Below are 17,356 nucleotides of genomic sequence, written 5' to 3'. Positions count from 1 at the left end.
CTACAGGACCCCAGGAGAGGGGACTGAAGACTGAGCCTGCCCAAGCCCCACCTCCCTGGGGGGGGGCAAGTTAAAGCCCCGCCTCCCCAGGCAGGGGGACCAAAGCCGAAGCCTAAGGGCTTCGGACCCAGGCAGGGGGCATGTAACCTGACCCCTGCCGGCCAGGGCCTTGGGCTTGGGCTTTGGCCATGGACCCCAGCAGGTCTAAGGCAGCCCTGGTGACCCCATTAAAACAGGGTCATGACCCACTTTGTGGTCCCAACCCACAGTTTGAGAACCGCTGTTCTAGGGGAATTAAATATATGAATCAATATGAAGCTGTCTGTAATATCAATTGTAATATCAACTGAGATAAAATATCATTTGTTAGTCACTTTTTGTGGCACGGGGGGAAGAGGGGGGAAGTAGAAGCCTCCCAACAGTAGAGATGAGCAATTTAGGGGAAGGAAAAAGAGAGAAATACTTATGGAAATCTAGGGCTTGATTTTTAAGAAGCTGCACTCCATGCACATCCTTAGAGGTTTTTAAGGACCGGCTTGACAAAGCCCTGGCTGGGATGATTTAGTGGGGATTGGTCCTGCTTTGAGCAGGGGGTTGGACTAGATGACCTCCTGAGGTCTCTTCCAACCCTAATATTCTATGTGCACAAAATGTGTGTTTTGCTAAAGTGGCTGGGAAGGGGCATGGAAAACTATTTGCACTGTCGCAGGTTTCAGCCTAGCATATCCAACAAGTCATAGAAGCAACTTAATCGAGGTTCCTGATCACCAGTTTTTATGGCCTTTCCATTTAGGCCCTGCAGAGTAATAAATATTTCCAGAAAGAATATATCTAGAAGAATCACAGCTTTTCACTACAGACATACCAGAAACAGAGGAGTTGTATCAGAACAGATCCATGGCCTGATATATCTGCCTCTGTCATAAATTAGATCTTTCAGAGCAAGGCACCAACCCTTCATAATGGCCTTTGGCAATTCTGCAAAGCTGTGGAATGGAGAGATGAATGCCTCCGATCCTGATCTGGGCTCGTGATCAGTGTATGCCCTAAAGGATGAAGGCTGGGAATTGTTAGAAGTTTTTCATCTGAAATGTATTTGTTTTGTTTTTTCTTTATTTCAATAACTTTTAATCTGATCTATTTCTGGTAATTCCAGTGTTATGCTTTTCTTATCTGCATAGTCATGTGCAGTGTAGCTCATTGAGTCGTTTTTCTAATCTGAACTCCCGTACAATTGTCTAGGGTTTACAGAAGTCAGCTCTTCCTGTTTCATGGTCAACCCAAGGTTCCTATTCTTAATCTGAATGATGGTAGAGTGAAAAGCTGTCAAATTCCTATCCTCTTTACACCCACAGATAGAGTCCATGCCAGGAGGCTTCATCAGCACAATTTGACCTAGATGGTTGCCTGGCTTCTGCTATGTGGGTGCAAAGTTGATAGAATTCCCTCACTGTATGTGTCTTACAACGGTTTGGTAGTTTAAAATATGCCCTATAATGGCAAGCTGCAAGAACGTGAAGCTTTTCCACATGAGAAAGTTGCACCCATTTATCTTGAGTCAGCTTTTAATCTGATTCAGCTAAAAGGCTTCCTGGACACTCTGCAGTTTAGTTAAATCTGAACAAAATTCACTTTGCTCTGGTCTGCACTAGAAACGTATGTTGGTATAATGATGTCACTCAGGGGTGTGGAAAATCGAAGTTAAAAATGAACTAATCCCCAGTGTAGACAGCTCTATGTCAATGGGAGGGCTTCTCCCATTGACATAACTACTACCTCTCAAGGAGAAGCTCTTCCATTGGCATAGGTAACATCGACACTAAGCGCTACAGTGGTGCAGTGGCAAATTGACCTACATAGCTATTCCGGAATAACTATTCTGCTATAATTTAGGTATTCTGAAATAACTCCCCTATGTGGAAACTCTCTTCCAGAATAAAAGTGATTTCACAAAGTCAGGTATAAAGTCACTTTTGTTTCAGAATAGACTCTGCACAGGGACAGTGTGGAGAACAAGGGAGATATCTGTATCATTTTTATGAATGTTATATGTATCTCAATTTACCTTCTTGATATTATTCTATCTGGTTATATAGAGTTAAATACCAGGGGGCTGTTAGAAAGAGCCAGCAGGAAACAAAACAATAACAGAGACATGATATATTTAGGGGAAACAACCAGGGTTCTTAAGAGAACAGTGGGTGGGCTATTAAAGATTTTCCAATGTGCCTGGCTCCAGCCAGGTTAACAGACATATTTTTCGAAGGCTACGTCCTAAGATCTAAATCATTGAAAATCCCTGCCTAGAGAGGAAGAGTGGGTCCAATGGACACGAGCTGCTTGGGAGAGATGCTGTGGGAGAGAGACTCAGGCATAGAGAAAGGTAGCATGTCTGTCCCAGGCTAGGAGTGGGTGTGTCTGGGTTAAACAGAAACTTCCTAAACTTGCAAGGAAAGGATAACATTTAACTCAGCCTAGATGCATATAAACTGGTCTTATTTTACACTTTGATGGCTAGTTGGGTGCATAAACCATATATTTGTTTTGGAAAAGCTGTTTTGAGTCACTTGAATCAACCTCTGGTGAGGGGCTGTCAGAGCAAAGTGTCTTGCAGGTGCCAAATACAGCTGGGCCTGCAGAGTTAACATGACTGGGAAACAGGCAGGCTGCAGCCTAGAGATCCAATCTCAGCATGGCTGGACCACGGAGTCCACCTAGAAAGAAGTGAAGGAAACGAACCCATTACTTGGCAGTGCTCTCAAGAGGGACTGCAAAGGGGTCTAAAGCACAGCTCAACATGTAACCGTGACCCGTGACAAGGAATTATTATGGGCTAGATACAGCATAATAGCTGTTCCATAATACCTATGCCAGTCAGTTATCCCATGCAGAAAAACCCTTAATATAAATCAAAAGAAGACACTCTTCTACCAAAATAAGTATCCACACAGCCTTTTGTGCTGGTTTAATTATATCTGTTTAACTTCACACTGTAAGTGATCCTGGTGCATCTTTCTCATGTAGAACAGCTCTTAAGCAAGCTCTCTCTCTCTCTCTGTATTTCTTCTGACACTTGGTGCATCTAAACTGTGCTATTACATTACTTCATTGGTGTGATCTCATGTGCTCAATTATCTCAGCAAAATTTGAGTTATTAAGGTCACTGTGCTCCTAATTAATTGGTTGTGCCACTTTAAAAATAGTCTTCCTGCAGTGTTACAGATTAATGGCAGCCTCTCTGTGGACCCATCGGTTTATAGCACGTGCTCTACCAATAAACTAAATGACACTGGCATGCCAGGGCTATGCTTAGGCTCCTTATTGCAGATGGGAAGATTTCAGAGAGCATTTCAGCTGTAATCTGGTGTCTTTTGGAAAGATTATGAAACATATGAAATCTTTCCATCTGCAATAAAGAGACTAAGCGTGAAAGTGCGAGTCATTTGGACTATTGCTGAAGAGTTTGCTTGAACCTGGCACGTTAGCAGAGTGATGATGCCTTGAATAAAATCATTGCTTTTAAGAAATGGCTGACAAGGTCAGGGGTGGGAGGGAAGAGGGATGCACTGGGAATCTTTAATACCTGACTCCTCCAAATGACTGACCACATAACCCTTAATGATTTCCCAATGGCAGACTTGAAGAAGTTTGATCACACACAGCATTGTAATTTCCACGGGTAACTATTCATTGCTATTATATTCATGTCTGGCTGCAGCTGGCAAAGCTAAAAATGGAACACTGGATATTTTTTTCCTGCAGTTTGTTTTGATAATTAGGATTCTGATAGTTAAGGCATTCCTGGGAGAGGGAGCATGTGAAAGCTTCTCAAAACCCACCTCGCAGGTAAGCTTTCTCTTTGAAAAGTTTGGTTCAGGTGCCTACTTTCGGAGAGGGCTTGTTCCCCAGTCCCCATCATCTGTGCTCCTCTTGGTGGCCATCCCAGATCCCCTGCCACAGTGGTGATTTGAATGGCTGCTTTCCTTGGCAAACAGTACTTCCATCCTTCCAGCTGCACATCTCTCGGCAGCCTTCCTATTTACCTGGCTTCAGCAATCAGGCTCTCACCTAGGATCAGAAGAGACAATGAGATCCTGTCTGATGCCCTGCATAACAATGGCCCTGGCATCTAGTTAGTCCTGTATTGAATCCAATAACTATGTTTGACGAAAGCATTTTTTAAAATCTTCAGATATGAATGGTGCTTCTCATGAGACCCAGATTCCCTCTTTTCTTGGCTCGACCATGGCAGAAGTTTCCTTTGTGGCTCTCAATATACTGTGAACCCAAAGGAAATAAAGAGACAGTCTTCTCTCAGTTAAACTATTGCAAACCTGGAGAGCTGAAGTGAGCGGCATTATTATGTATTTATATGGGTGTCCTGGAGATCAGAATCCAATTCTCTGTGTTTAAAAACTACAAGGGTGCCTCTGGATCATGTGTGTTATTTTTCTTTATACACATGAGGCCAGATTTTCAACTGTTGTAAATTGCCATAGCTCTATAAATGTCAATGGTGCTAGATGGTGTGATGAATTGGAGCTATATCTGTACAATTTATGTATTCTGGTTCATATTTGCAAGGCAGTATTCTGAAAAACTGCTGTATCACCTGGATATATGTGGGTCCACCATTGCTTACAGGCCCTTAAGCAGATACACAAGAGACAAGGACAATAGGAAATACTTAAGGTTAATGATGGTACTTAATCCTCACAAAGAGTTATACAAAAAAACCTGGCTATGTCCTTATTAAAACCAGCTTAGCTGATTCCTCTGGAGAGAAGGGGGAGATAGGAGCAGTTGAAAGTTATGAGGAGAAGAACAAAAGTGGCCAGGTGATGAGGAGGAGTTTAAAGAAATACACAGGAACAGGGGCCAGGCAGGAAGAGGGAGCATGGGGCAGGAGGGAGCAAGGTCACAGAAGCTGGGAGAGGGACTCCAGGAGGGAGATGTTACCCAACATGTGCAGCCTCAGGGCGCAAAAGGGGGGCCATGCTTGCTTTCGTGAGCCTGGATGGCTCCAAGGATTCTGGATAACCTAAAGGACTTGGATTCCAGACCAAAGAATGCCCTGGAGTGGTGAGGATACGGAAGCAGGGACATGTGATTATTTGTTGTTTTGTATGATCTGTATTGTCCTGTGCTTTACATGATTAAGTATAAAAAAATAAAGATTTTAGACTGTACAAAGTACATGTGTATTAACTTCACAACTACTGAGTGCCCTTGAGAAAGTTAAACTGTAAACCAGAAGCTTCATGCCTTTGGGATGGAGTTCTGGGAGAGTGGTGCGTTTATGTAACTGGGGTATCTTGGGGTTCAGCACTGGTCCTGGAGGCCCAGAGTAGGCGGACTGAGGAGCCCCATTTCTGAGAAGGAGTAACAGAGAGTCAGTGCACAGGAAATACGCCAGAAAGGCCAAGAGAGGAATCTGTTGAGGCTCTAGAAGCTGGAAACACCCAGGGGATCCAGAGCAACAGAGGATTGGATTCCTTTGACAGCACTGCCAATGTGTGGCCAGGAAAGAGCGTTCACTAGGATCTCTGACACACTAAATTACACCAGCTGAGAAACTGCCCCCACCCGTGTATTTTGATTGCATATCTCCTTCCATTTGGGGTTTATCTTCAGTATCCTGTACAGAGAGTTCTAGTGTGTATCCCATTAATAACCATCCTCCGCCATGGTATGTGAAGGACAAAACTTCAGAGGTGTAAGACTGGGCCTAATAATAAGAGTTTTGCATGTAACTCACTTCACATGAGTTTGAAAATTCATGGTAATATTTCCATTGATTTTTAAGGTGAGGAGAAGAGGTGACAGCAAGGAATTGGAGGTGACAGTGGATTAATGCATTAGTTTATCACCTCTGAAGACACATTTTCAAACGCTGGGCCATACTCTCCACTGCCTTGCACCTAGTCATTTACATTTGTGCAAAGTGATTACAAAGTGGTGTAACATGCTTCCAAATCAGAATGGTGGTGTTTTAAACCCACATTATGCAGGTGTGAATGCCTACAGAAACTGCACAGTTGCACAGAATCAGACCCACTATGACTGAATTAAGCCAGTGCTGTGTTAGCCCATCTTTTTCTTAGGTGCTAAATTCACCTACACATTGCTAACATGATAAGCCCGTAAACACTACAGGCCTGATTCTCTTTTCACTCAAATTGGAGTAAATCAAGAGTAACTCCACTGAAGTTAATGCAGTTACAATGATGTAAAACTGATGTAAGATAAGGATCAAGATCTTTTCTCTAGACATGGTCTAATAGAGCTGATACAAATTTTCAACTAATAAAATACCAACTAATAAAAACGGAAACTTTCCATGGGCAAGGGTCAGTTTCAACAACTGTTTTGACTCAAAAAACTTTGGAAAAAGTTCTGAAGTTGTGGAAATGGCACATTTTGACATTTTAAAAACAAATTCTGGTTTCCCACTTCTCAATGACTTTTTTGTTTTGAAAGATAAGCTGATTATAGTATGAATAAATAAAAGAAATTAATAAATAAATAAATAAATAAATAATGGTCCAAAATGAAAAAAGGCATTTAAGTTGATCCAGACTGGAATTTTTGTGGCAGGGTCATGTGAAAACATTTGAGGTTTCAACTTTTTATCCCAATTCAGGATGGAAACATTTTTTGCTATCTCATAAAAGTTTTGTGGGATGAGAAAAATCATCTCCTGCCCAGCTCTAGTGCCTTAAAGAAATAGCAGCACTCCTCTAATTGATTTTCAGTGGAACTTGACCTTCTAAATCACCTAGGTGCTTTTGAAAATTCAGCCTTAGGTTCTAATATGGGCAGGCACCCTACGCCCACTGTATCAGAGCACCTCACGTATATGTTAATGGACTGATCCTCAGGACACCCCTGTGAGGCAGCGAAGTGTTATCTCTTGAAGAGTGTGTTTTTTAAAAAGCTAATAGTTTTAGTGCACGTATATTGGACTAGTGTATTCCGCTTTCTTTCGGCATAGAGCAATGAATTGTAGCTTAAGCATTCATGGTGCTTATGTTTTTTCTGGTTAGAGTCTGCACCAGCTGCTGGATTACTAAAAATAATTATGCAATTCCGAATAAAAATAAAAGACAAGATTAACTTTGACTTATTACATAGGCTTCCGGGAAGATTCAATTAAAAGCCATGTGAATTCTGGAGAAGTTGCGTTAAGATTCTGCTTCCGTTCCATCCCAGATTTTTATTAAATGATGACTTGATAACACCCAAAAGGAATCAAGATGAATCAAACCATTTTACATGTAAAAATTAGATCTGGTTGAAATTTTCCAATATTTGAGCTTATGATGTTTTTCAACAAAATATTCAGGTTTCAATAACAACAACAAATAATTATTTTCACAAAAATGTCCACCAAAATTTTTTCAGGATGACATTTTTCAACAATCAAAAAAATTTAATTGAAAGTTTGAAATTTTTCAAAATGTCAAAAAAAGTTGAAACATTTCAGAATTTTTTCTACTAAAACCTTACTTAATACACTTAAAAGATACATGGGACAAATTTAGCAATCTGATTGGGCAACACACGAATTAAGTATTGAGAAAAATAGTTGAGCTCTAGTGATCTGAACATAACACTTGTAGCCAGGAGTTTACAAGTTCTAATCCCAGCTCTTACAATGACTCATTATTTGGGTACTGTGTGAGTCACTCAGGCCCGATTTTCAAAAGTGGCCTGTAGTTGTAGATGCCACTGTTTTCTGGTGCCAGGGAGAGGAATTATTTAAGCTCAGTACCAGTGTGGACACAAGAACAAATGGATATAAACTGGCCACTAGGAAATTTAGACTAGAAATTAGACGAAGGTTTTTAACCATCAGAGGAGTGAAGTTTTGGAATAGCCTTCCAAGGGAAGCAGTGGGGGCAAAAGATCTATCTGGCTTTAAGATTAAACTCGATAAGTTTATGGAGGAGATAGTATGATGGGATAACATGATTTTGGTAATTAAATATTCATGGTAAATAGGCCCAATGGCCTGTGATGGGCTATTAGATGGGGTGAGATCCGAGTTACCCAGGAAAGAATTTTATGTAGAATCTGGCTGATGAATCTTGCCTATATGCTCAGGGTTTAGCTGATTGCCATATTTGGGGTCAGGAAGGAATTTTCCTCCAGGGCAGATTGGAAGAGGCCCTGGAGGTTTTTCGCCTTCCTCTGTACCATGGGGCACGGGTCACTTGCTGGAGGATTCTTTGCTCCTTGAAGTCTTTAAACTACGATTTGACGACTTCAATAGCACAGATATAGGTGTGAGGTTTTTTTGTAGGAGTGGTGGGTGAGATTCTGTGGCCTGCGTTGTGCAGGAGGTCAGACTAGATGATCATAATGGTCCCTTCTGACCTAAATATCTATGAATCTATGAAATATTTACACCTTGATTTTCAGAGGTGCTGAACTCCAGCTGAGAGCTTTTGTCCTTGGTACTTCTGAAAATCAGGCCCAATGTTGCTAAATCTGGGCACAGAGAATCAGTGGCATGTGAAATTAGAGGCCAATTTAGAAAGTTTGGCCCTTAACCTTTTTGCCTCAGCCTCCCCAGGTGTAAAATGGGATCAGTGGGCCCGATCCTACTCTCATTGAAGTCAGGGGCCAAACTTACATTGACTTTAATGGTGCAGGATGAGAATTAGCATTTATTTGCCTAACTTAAAGGGCTGTCATGTTATTTGGTTAATGTTTGTAGAGCATTTGAAAATAAATGAAAAAGTGTTCTAGTTCTCTAGACAGGCTTTATTATAGACAGAAAGTGAGTGCACACAACTTCAGTGATAAATACTGAGCCAAACAGAAAAATATGGGACAATATAGCTTTTTCACTCTTTTTTAATTTTATATTTTAAATTTTCCATCTTATAATAGCATAAAAAGCCCTTAACAGATGGGCTGGAGATGCTACTCCTCAAGGAATAGCCCTGGGCATTCCTCGTTGTTTTCTTTTTTTATTTCAGACACTATAAGTCATCAATCACTATTGCTTATATTCAGTGCAGGGTTCCACTTTATTAAAAGGAAAAGATTCATATTTTTCTCTCTGGGAACGAATGTTGCAACCCCAGATCACAACCCAGTGACAGCACGATAGAAATATCTCCAAGTGTTGCCCACATTTTTCAAACAAGATGTTTTTATATCATCGATTTATGGTAGTGATATTTCAGCAAAACAGAAGCTTGAAAAATGTCTATCGCTGGCACCGAAATAGGCACTCCCTAGCACCCGATGCTTGACACAGATTCTCCACTCTTCTTGATGAAACATTATCTCCATCCTCCTTCAAACTCATTCTACATTAATAAGGGGAAGTGATGGGAAGCCACTTGTGCCCAATGGATACTCTTCCTGTTAGATCGCCCAGGGCACGACACTGCTCAGGAAAATGAGATATAAAATGAAGGTTTAAAATTGCTGAGCCTTCGCCCCGGCTGTATGGACCATTCCAAGCTGTTAATTTAACAGAGCAGCTTTTACAGAGGAAGGACCTATGTTGGGGCAGCTGCTTCAAGGAATAGTCCCAACAGAGCACCAATGGGTACATTCAACAGAACCCTTTAGTGTATGAACTGATCCAGTGGTGAAACACTGGAATGCGTTTCCTAGGGAGGTGGTGGAATCTCCTTCCTTAGATATTTTTAAGGTCAGGCTTGACAAAGCCCTGGCTGGGATGATTTAGTTGGGGATTGGTCCTGCTTTGAGCAGGGGGTTGGACTAGATGACCTCCTGAGGTCCCTTCCAAGCCTGATATTCTATGATTCTATGATCCACAAAGCTGATAAGGCAAGTTACTGTGCCCCATCTAGACTTTAGACCTAGAGCCACCAGTCTGCTTCCCCTCTTGTTCCTGATCCTTTATTGTCTGTGTTGTGTCTAAATAAGGACCAGATTGTGCCTGGTCTTTGCATAGGTGCCTAGCGCTGAGGAGAGTGCCTTCCCCTTTGCACACCTCACACAAGGGCTAGAGACAATCATAGTCCTTGCCCTGAGTAGTGTTGGGACTACTCCACCCATGCCACCTCTAGGAGGCTGTGATAAATGAAAGGTGCGGGAGGGGTTAGCTCCCTTTTATGGATGGGTCCCTGGATCCATGGCTGGGATGATTTAGTTGGTGATTGGTCCTGCTTTGAGCAGGGGGTTGGACTAGATTACTTCCTGAGGTCCCTTCCAACCCTGATATTCTATGATTCTATGACGCCCAGCCTGCCAGTTAGCTATAAAATCCCTCTTAGTAGTTGTTCTGTACTTGCTTTACCTATAAAGGGTTAAAAAGTCTTCCTGCATAGGTAAAAGGAAGGGAGTGGGCACCTGACCAAAAGAGCCAATGGGAAGGCTAGAACTTTTTAAAATTGGGAAAAAACTTCCCCTTTGTCTGTCTGTTGTTGTTCTTGGGGAGAAGCAGAGACAGGGCTGGAACTATACTGTAAGAAGCTTGGGGCCTAGTATGAAAAATCATCTGAATCATACCTAGAAACTACTCACTTGAAACCCGCATATATGTAGTAGATCAGGAAATGTCTAGGAAGACCTGCTAGGTTTATTTCTTTATGGCTTGTGGACTCCTCTGTGCTAACCCCAAATGCTTTTGTTTTGCTTGTAACCTTTAAGTTGGGCCCCAAGAAGGTTATTCTTGATGCTTAATTCTTGTAAGTGGGTTTTTTAAATCTAGAAATAGCCTGAGTTTTCAAATGTATTTTCTTTCTTTTTGTTTTTAATAAAATTTACCTTTTTAAAGAACAGGATTGGATTTTGTGTCCTAAGAGGTTTCTGCACATGTTGTTTAATTAGCTGGCGGCAACAGCTGATTTCCTTTGTTTTCTTTCTGAGCTCTTCCCCCAGGGGTGCAGGGTGAAAGGGCTTGAGGATGCCCCACAGGAAGGAATTCCCAAGTGCGCCTTCCTGGGTTCTCAAAGGGGTTTTTGCACTTGGGTGGTGACAGCATCTGCCCATCCAAGGTTAGAGAAAAACTGTAACCTGGGGAGTTTAATACAAGCCTGGAGTGGCCAGTATTAATTTTTAGAATTGTTGCGGGCCCACACTTTCTGCACTCAAAGTACCGGAGTGGGAAATCAGCACTCATTGTCTTAAAAGGCAGTGAGGGGTGGAGAGCAGGAAGGGTCCTTCCACATGCCCCAAAAGCTGGCCAGCTGCATAAGGGGAGCAGGCTGCCCCATCTGATTCCATAGCAAGGAATTCAGGAGGGGGTTGTACATCCTGGGCAGGACTTGGCAAGAATTTTTTGACAAAATAGTTTTTCATTGAAAAAAGCCAATTTGCCAAAAACCAAAATTTTAGCAGCAATGTATCAGTTTTGCTGAAAGTATTTTTCGGAAGGTTTCTCAGCTCCAGGATGGAATTTCTGATGTGCATGAAGGAGAGGGTAACCAATTCCTCCTCCTCACCAAAAAATAGCCCATAGCCTAATGATTAGCAGGGACTTGAACATATGTTCTCTCTCACTCTTGAAATCTCAAAGCAGTATCATGTACAAGGAATATATGACATGGTATCAGCAGTAGGATGGAGAAAAAGGATGGGGAATTTCAGCTGTCATAAAAAAAAAAGAATATGTGAATGACAGTGGAAACTTTAACAGAAACAGTTGACACCTTCAGTTCGTTCTGCAGAAAGAAACATCAACAGAGCAAACTTTACAGACGGCAGATGCAGAACAAGAAGAAAAAGATTCAAAGATTCCAAACTGACCAAAGACAGTCTTTGCAAATAATGGACAGCCAGATGACCAAGTTGTTATGCATTTGGGTCATGGAATTAGAAAACCAGTATGATTCAAAGACACTTAACAGACTGATGAAAATGTAAATTTTATACTGGGATCTCCTTTCAAGAGTCCAAAATCACCACTGAGTTCTTCCACCTTTCTCTCTGGACCTATCATGGTTGCCATGCTGTGGCTGAGTATGTTGTTGGTCTTCGAACCTTTGATCGCATGCACTCTGAATGCAAAGATTTTGCTGATGTAAGTTGTTTCTGTGGTGAACTGGCCCATGCAGTTCAGAATACCTCTTGGACTAGTCATGGCTGTGTCAGCCAATTTCAGCTCTGGAAGGGGTTGAAGGTGACCATGAGCCCCTTCTGATATGACGGTTATGTCTGTTCCAGAGTCAATCTTAAAGTCAGTATTCTTTCCCTCAATATTCACTTTCACTCTCCAGGCATGTGCTAGATTCCAGAAACAGCTCTACACTGTCTATAAGTCAGTTCCTAACTGCCTTAGTATGGCAAACAGCTGCAAAATGTCCATATTTTGTGCATATATTACATCTTACACCTTTGGCTGGACACATATCTCTCGGGCTATGAATTTTTCCACATCTTGTGCATTTAGTATGAAAGGTTTTGTAGTTAGCCTTCAGTGCCTCAGAGTTTTTGTGATAATTACTTGTAGCATTCATGATGTGTCTCTTTACAGCTTCTAAGCTAGTTTCGGGTTTGTCAGGTCTGACAAGTTGCTCCTGTATTTTGTTTTCCTGTGTCACTAGTTCATTCTGTTTTTCTATCTAAAGAGCTGTGTACAGACTTAAATCTGTGTTTAACTGTACTTGTTGTGAGAGACTTTTGTCTGCAAGCCCAATAACCAATCCATCTCTAATATTTTCATGTTTTATAGTCCCAAAATAACAGTTTTCTGCTAAGGCATGCAAAGCTCTCATAAAAGATTCTGTAGATTCCTCTGATTCTTGAATTATCTGGTGAAACCACACCCTTTCATAAACCACATTTCTCTGAGGTACAAAGTATGCATCAGATGTAGCCAGAACCCTTTCATAGTCATCTTTATGACTATTGTCAGCAAAGGAACAGGATTTAAAGATATGCTCTGCCTGTATCCGCACAGCATAAATTAAAGACGATAGCTGAATGTCTCCAGTTTCTTTGTGGAGTTTAGTAGCAATGTGAAATCTTGCAGAATGTTGCTTTCAGTCTGTCCATTCTGAAGGTCTGTCAAAGCCTAAGTTCTCTGGGGCATTGAAAAAGGGCATGTTGTTGACGTCCTGCAAACTTTGTTGTTTTTTTCCCCTTCTGTTCGCAAACTTTGTTCTGCTTTCCTTCTGTTTCTGTTCTCCTCTGGCAGCAGTTATTTCTGACACCATGTCATGTGCTCTTTGTACATGGTACTGCTACTAGCAGGTCAGGCTACTATACCAGATTTGGACTGGCTCCAGAGCTTCATCATAGAGAGAGAGACAAGAGGTGTGATCTCTATGAGATACTTTAAGGCAATGCTGGCTATTGCTATTACCAGCGCAGGTAAGGTATGATACACATGGCACCACCTAGTGGCTGTCCATTTGCTTTAGCATTCCATCAGAGATGGGAAAGCCATTTCCCACCCCGCTCTAGTCCTGAGATACAACCCTTCTATAAGGCTCTGCACATCTAGCTGCTCAGGGAGGTGCCTAAATGGCACAGTCTACCCCTAAGATATTAAACTCCTAGGGGGCAGGACCTTTTCTTCCTATGCATCCCATGCCCAGCCCTGTTGCATTCTCTCATTCTGGGGATAATTCTGTTCAAACTTTTCTGTGTTAGAACAACTGCATAAAAGCAGGATTTTTGTATGTGGAGTGTATCCACTCACCTGAAGTCCTAATTGCCTGTAAGTCTCCTTCTAATTGATTGCTGTGGAATAGCAATTATGAAGACACAGACAGAGGATTATGACTTCAGACAGGAAATAAGCAGGAAATCCGATGAATAAAGATGCTGTATTCAGGCAAATCATCTTCCTAATCAGGGGAGACATTGTGTCATTTAAGGACAGGCTTGACAAGAAGGTGAGGGTGCAGTCGCCTCTGCCCAAATCACACAATCCCATAAACTCGCTGGCAGGTGCTGGGGACACTGCAGAATGCACCATGGACATTTGGCTCCTTATGAAATCAGCTCTGCAGCTTTCCCTCTTTCCCTCTTTACTCCTTTGGGGTAATTTTGCATGCCCAGGCATGCAGGGTCCCTGTGCTCCTTCAAGCACACAGGCTGTGATTATCCCTGGCTCACATATGGGATGCACAAAGGGGAAAAGGCTCCTTGCACCCTTGGCAGCTCTGCAAGGCTGGGATGATCTAGGTCAGGAGAACTGTTTCAAAGTAGGGAGGTTTGCACAGCAGGCAGCAAAGGATCTTTATGGTGAAATGAAAGGATGTGCAAGCAAAGAGGACCTTATACTGCTGTTTAGGGAAATTATGCACATTAATTTATTCCTCACATGCCAGATAGTGTAACTAAGCTACTGAGGTAGAGTGAGGTGGAGCAGTGGACTGGGACTCAGGAGACCTGGATTCTGGCCCCAGCTCTGTCACAGGCTTCTTATCTGACCTTGGGCGCATAGTTAACTTCAGATACAAAAATGATGCATGCATACAAATATGATTATCTTATTCAGCAAATAATAACTTTTCCCTGACACCTTACTTGACACACTTTGTAAAAGATTTGTCGTGAATATATAACAGTGGTAGCAACAATGAACTACATGGTCATATTTTAATCATACAATGTCACACCCTGTTCAATTTCCCCCCTGAGGCAGAGGGGAGACCGGATTTGAAGGGGGGGGTCTTTCACCTCTCAGGAAGGGGCTATTCTGATGTGGGGCTCCCTCAATCTCACACCTGTTGAGCCTGTGACAAAGACTCATTGGCCCAGAGAGGATGAATGAGAATGACTCTGTAGCTTGGTGGTTAGTGTACCTAGCTATGAGGTGGGAGACCCAGCATCCAGTCCATTTGTCTTTCATTATTTATACACAGTGGAACAGCTTCAGCATCCCAGGAGAGTGCTCTGACCACCGGGATAAAAGTTATAAGGTCACCGCCACCACCTCCTCTTACTCTGGCCAGCATTTGAATACGACCTGGTCTTGTAGGTGGCCAGTGATCAGGCCCCATGGGTGAGTCAGGCAAAGGAGTGCCTATCTTCCCCCAGTTTGTGACTAGGTATGGGGCTCAGCCAGGAGATGGGTGCCTGGATGCCCAGAGGGAGACAGCTGTACACATGCTCAGAGGCAGAAATGTAGGCACCTAGGGGACTTTTACAGCAAAAATTTAGGTGCTATGCAGGGCTGTACAGAGGTTTTTAGGGGCCTGGGGCAAAATCTGAAACCCTCCCCCTTCAAAAATACCAAGGATGCAAAAACATGGAGGGGAGGCCCCAGGGGTGGGGTATTGGGGGACTGGAGACACCTGCACTCCCCTCACAGTAATGACTCCTGTCCCAGGGGGCTGGGCTCAGCCCCTGCCCCTGCCCCACCCAGACTTTGTGCACCGGGTTGTAGCGCCACGCAGTTTTGGCCCTCTGTGGCTAGACCAAACCCGAGTGGTACTGTGACCCTGCGCACTACCTCACAACACCAGTCAGTCTGGGGGCTCTCTCAAAGAGGCGGGACAGGGTAAAGTGCCTCTTTTGTTCCCCCCGGGCAGCCCTGCCACCAAATCAGTTTAGACACCTGCCGGGTTAGGTAGCACCTGGTTTTGTGGAGCACAGCAGTGCCTAAAAATGGAACTTAGTTGCCTAAGTCCAGGGTTTAGGTGCCAAAGTATCTTTGTGGATCTGGGCCCAAGGGTCTAAATTCTGTGTTTTAACTATGGCAAAGGAAGAGAAGATCAGCAGAAAAGGGCAAAGCTCTCAGTGAAGTGCAAATATATTTGATAATTCGTTATCCCCCCCCCCCCCCCCAACAACACAGAAAACTTTTTTAAAAATGTGAATAAGTAACTGGATTTTCATTTACATTAGAGGCAGCAAAGTTCAGATTCAGATCCTGACTGAACTTCTTCAAAGAGCCAGGATATTCCAATCAGAGGTTTTAATTCATGCCTTTTTTATTTTTATGGCAGGAGATCAAATGAACACAGTGTCAGACCTTCATCTGGCAGAAATCAACGCAGGTCCATTGAAATCAGTAGAGTTACTCAGATTAAAACCAGCTGAGGAGCTGGCCTGTCAAATCCCTGCAAGCTCTTGTTAGGGCAGCTACCAAAATCACCTTGGAATTTGAGTGGGAGAAAATGCAAGAAGGTAAGAGAATGATGCAATTTAAATGTTCAGTTATTGAACAACCTGACAGGACTGGAAACTGCAAAAGTAGTAGCTGTAAATGCTGCATGAGCAGACAAACCCTCATTCTCCATTGTCTTGTAGTCTCCTGTGCAAACCCAGTATAATCTGAGAAAAATCCATTACTGAGGTGAGTGGTGAATTCTGATATGTTAACATTTTACACCTACCTACTACGCTTTGCACAAAGGTAAGTGACTAGACAAGACGCGGCTGTCCCTTTCACAAAACATTAAAAGGGGGGGGGGGATTGTTTAAATGGGGAGGGGGGAAAAAGCCACTCAACCATTCTATGGTACAAAGCAATCTGAGCTGAAGAATTTTAGAAAATTAATAATATTTTTGATTCTCACAAATGAGCTGCTGATCCATAGCTCTCTTACTGAGACCACTTCATACAGGTTTTCTACTATATCTTGTCTCTAGTCAGATGATTCTGTGTAATACTATCCCATAATGTTGCCTAGTGGCTAGAAAACTGCACAGGGAATCAGGAGTTCTGGGTTCCACTCATGGCTCTGCCATTGGCCTGCTGGGTGACCCTGGGCAAGTCACTTCCCTTTTCTGTGCCTCAGTTTCCCATCTGTAAAATAAGGATAATACTACCTCCTTCCTTGGTCGACATTTTGAGATCTACAATGGAAAAGTGCTATATAAGCGCTAGAAATTATTATTGCTCCAACCTCAAAAATTTTAGCTAGCAACTCTTAACGAGGAGTCAGATGCCAAGCTATATTTCTATATCTAGCAAATAGAGGCACTCATTTCAGTGTCTCGTACTCACAGAACCAGATCTTTCTCTCAATAACACCAAGACAAATCTGGAGTGATTCCACCTACCTCCGTGGAGATGCTCTGGATTTGCACTGGGTGAACTGGGACCAGAATCTGGTCCAAAATATTTTGAGCAGACTTTTGGTCTGCAGTTAACTCTGGAGTTCTCTGCAACAGATGGTGATGTGGACTACAGGCCCTTTACATTGTCAAATATAAAAGAAGCCCCTTTACACCTATGCACGCTACATGGACATTGGGTTTGAGAATGCAGGAGCAAGTGAGCATTATGCACCTGCTGCTCTCCAGCCAGAACAGGTGGGCAGGGTGTGGGCAGAACATTGCCATTGTCCTTCAAATAGGCCAAACACCTGAGATTAATTTTCAAACAAGCATCTTTGTCCATTCTCCCACACTGCCCCACCCACATGGGAATAGCTTCCTGGGAACATCTACAAACCCACATCCTGGT

At 42.8% G+C, this 17,356-nt stretch overlaps 1 long non-coding RNA gene across 1 annotated transcript; it reads right to left on the bottom strand.

Annotated features, from left to right (window-relative positions):
• Positions 1-2,145: 2,145 nt before the first annotated feature.
• Positions 2,146-17,074, bottom strand: LOC122464212. The gene is made up of 3 exons (XR_006288152.1): positions 16,951-17,074; positions 3,840-4,068; positions 2,146-2,714 (listed from the first exon to the last, which is right to left on the bottom strand). It is a non-coding gene; the product is annotated as an uncharacterized LOC122464212 (long non-coding RNA).
• Between the last annotated feature and the right edge of the window lie 282 nt (positions 17,075-17,356).

Source organism: Chelonia mydas, chromosome 2 (genome assembly GCF_015237465.2).
Source record: "Chelonia mydas isolate rCheMyd1 chromosome 2, rCheMyd1.pri.v2, whole genome shotgun sequence".
Taxonomy (NCBI): domain Eukaryota; kingdom Metazoa; phylum Chordata; order Testudines; family Cheloniidae; genus Chelonia; species Chelonia mydas.
The sequence above is the reverse complement of the archived record's forward strand: the minus strand, read 5'-3'. Positions and strand labels throughout refer to the sequence as shown.